The sequence below is a fragment of the Echinops telfairi genome, unplaced genomic scaffold (assembly GCF_000313985.2).
Source record: "Echinops telfairi isolate 266 unplaced genomic scaffold, ASM31398v2 ScPeMD7_7467;HRSCAF=8505_1, whole genome shotgun sequence".
In the NCBI taxonomy this organism is placed as follows: Eukaryota; Metazoa; Chordata; class Mammalia; order Afrosoricida; family Tenrecidae; genus Echinops; species Echinops telfairi.
In genome coordinates this window covers 23,809,647-23,811,874 of record NW_022111368.1, presented here as the reverse complement: position 1 = coordinate 23,811,874, position 2,228 = coordinate 23,809,647, and the positions used below count along the sequence as shown (strand labels likewise).

General features: G+C 36.4%; 1 protein-coding gene and 1 pseudogene across 1 annotated transcript in view; both read left to right on the top strand.

The window, feature by feature from the left end:
• The window catches only part of CNOT11 (CCR4-NOT transcription complex subunit 11), a 20,287-nt gene that overhangs the window by 7,882 nt on the left and 10,177 nt on the right, over positions 1-2,228 (top strand). The gene's annotated exons all lie outside the window — the stretch shown is intronic.
• On the top strand, positions 1,219-1,376 carry LOC115873265 (annotated as a pseudogene).

Sequence of the window (2,228 nt, the reverse complement as noted above, 5' to 3'; positions counted from 1 at the left end):
CTTGACTACTTTTTTGATTTTAGGACAGTGCTGAATAAAATTGAGTTTATTGGTGTTTTTAACAATATTTTTCTGGAAGTAATTTTATTAGTTTACCAATCAAAACCAAACTCCCTGCCATTGAATCCATTCTGACTCATGGTGACCCTGTAGGACAGGGTAGAACTGCCACTGTGGTTTCTGAGGCTGTAAGGCTTTCCAGGAGTAGAAAGCAGAGCAATGGGTGGTTTTGTACTGCAGACCTTGAGGTTAGCCTACCATTACACCACCCAGGGTTCCTTGCTATTTATACGGTACTGTTAATTATTGAAGGCTCTTTGTCACATACTGTTTGGGTGGTTGAATGTAACGGTGACAGCTCATATTCGGTGGTGTTGCCTATTGCTAGTGAATTCAGATGACTTATTTCAGTCTTTGTAGGAATTGGGCCACTTGGAAGGAAAAATATAAAAACTATAGGAAACCAGTGAAGCTAAAAATATCTAAGAAGCTCACTAAGCATGTGAAATAGCGGAAGTCTCTTTTGTGCATTGATGAGAGGGAGCAAGATTTTAACGATGCTTAACTAAGTAATTCATAAATGAGTGACATTTGGTTTTAGAATACCTATATTGAATCTTGAATTTAGGTCCGTTCGTGTGAGTTTAGTTCACAAAGTATAATTTTCCCGCCAAGATCTTGTCAGGGTTTTATTCCTGTGTCGTAGACATTGACTTTGGTGTGTGTTTATATAGTTGCCTCTCCTCCAGAATCCTTCCCCTGTGGCTAGCCTGTCTTAAACTTTAGTTTCAAAGTGCTATCAAGATGTAATAGTATTAGTTTGAGATTTTAAAAAGCTGTGATCTAGTTGCGGACTGTATTTTGAACTCCCTTCTCTTCCGGCTCAGCAAGTAAATAAGCAGCATGTAGAGCCTTCAGTATTGAAACACACTCCAGAATTCTCTGTGCGAGTTGAATGTATTTACCAAGGCATAATTATATAAAGTTCCTTTCCTGCTTTTTGCTTACTGTGCACCCCATAAATACGTACCATATATACACGAGTATAAACCAACCTGAATATCAGCCGAGGTACCTAATTTTACCACAAAAACTGCATTAAAAATGTGCTGAAAACTCGACTTATACACGAGTATATATGCTAAGCACTTCTGTGTTACACATAAATGCAAATAAATGAGTATTCTGGAAGCTCAGAATAGGAAATAAAAAGAACTTACTACTTCTCGGCTTTATGGCTGAGATTAAGTGTAGTATCTGTTCTCATCAGTTAAAAATATAGAACACCTTGAACTGGGTGGTTAGAGAGAGAGTGTTCTGAAAGGTAAGAAGGGGCACCTTTGGTGTGCCTGCTTTAGGCCCAGGTCTCATCCCTTGAAATGGAGTCATTAGGAACATTCTACTATATAGCCAGACTTGTAACTCAGCAAGGACCAGAAAACGTGATTAACCGAAGTGCAGTGCTGAATTCATTCTGACAATATCTTATCCTTCTTAAGACTTAAGCTCCTATGTTATTTGACTTCTAATATAAGGTGACATGCTTATAATACATAGAAGTGGAACAACATATTACTTAAAAACCAGTGAGTAACTGAAGAAATAACACAATTTTAAAAATTAATTTGAAACAAATGAGAAAGAAAATCCAACATATCCAAGTCTCTGGGACAAGGCAAAAGCAGCACTCGGAGGGTGGTTTATAGCAATACATGCATGCATCAAAAAGGAAGAAAGACTTAAACACCTTAACACATCAACTACAAAAACTGGATTAAGACCAGCAAAACAAATCCGCAGACATTAGAAGAAAAGAAATAATAAAGAAATGATTAAATGGATCACAAAATAGAATAAAACCAGCAAGACAAGAAATTGATTCTTCAAAAAGATTAACAAATTGATAAAACCACTAGCAAGCCTAACAAACGAAAAGGAAACAAATTTATGAATAAAAAATGAAATGGCTAGCATTACATCTGACCAGATTTAAAACAATAATCAGTTATTAAAAATTGTATTCCAATAAATTAAAAAATCCAGAAGAAAAGGATAAATGCCTAGAAATATATTACCCAAATTAACAGACTAGACTAGAAAATCTCAACAGACCTACAACACAGAAGAAGTAGATCCGGTGATAAAAAATATCAACAAAGAGGGAAACAATGACAAGGATCTACATGTGACCTCCTCCCCGGGGAACGGACGGACAACAGAAAAGTGGG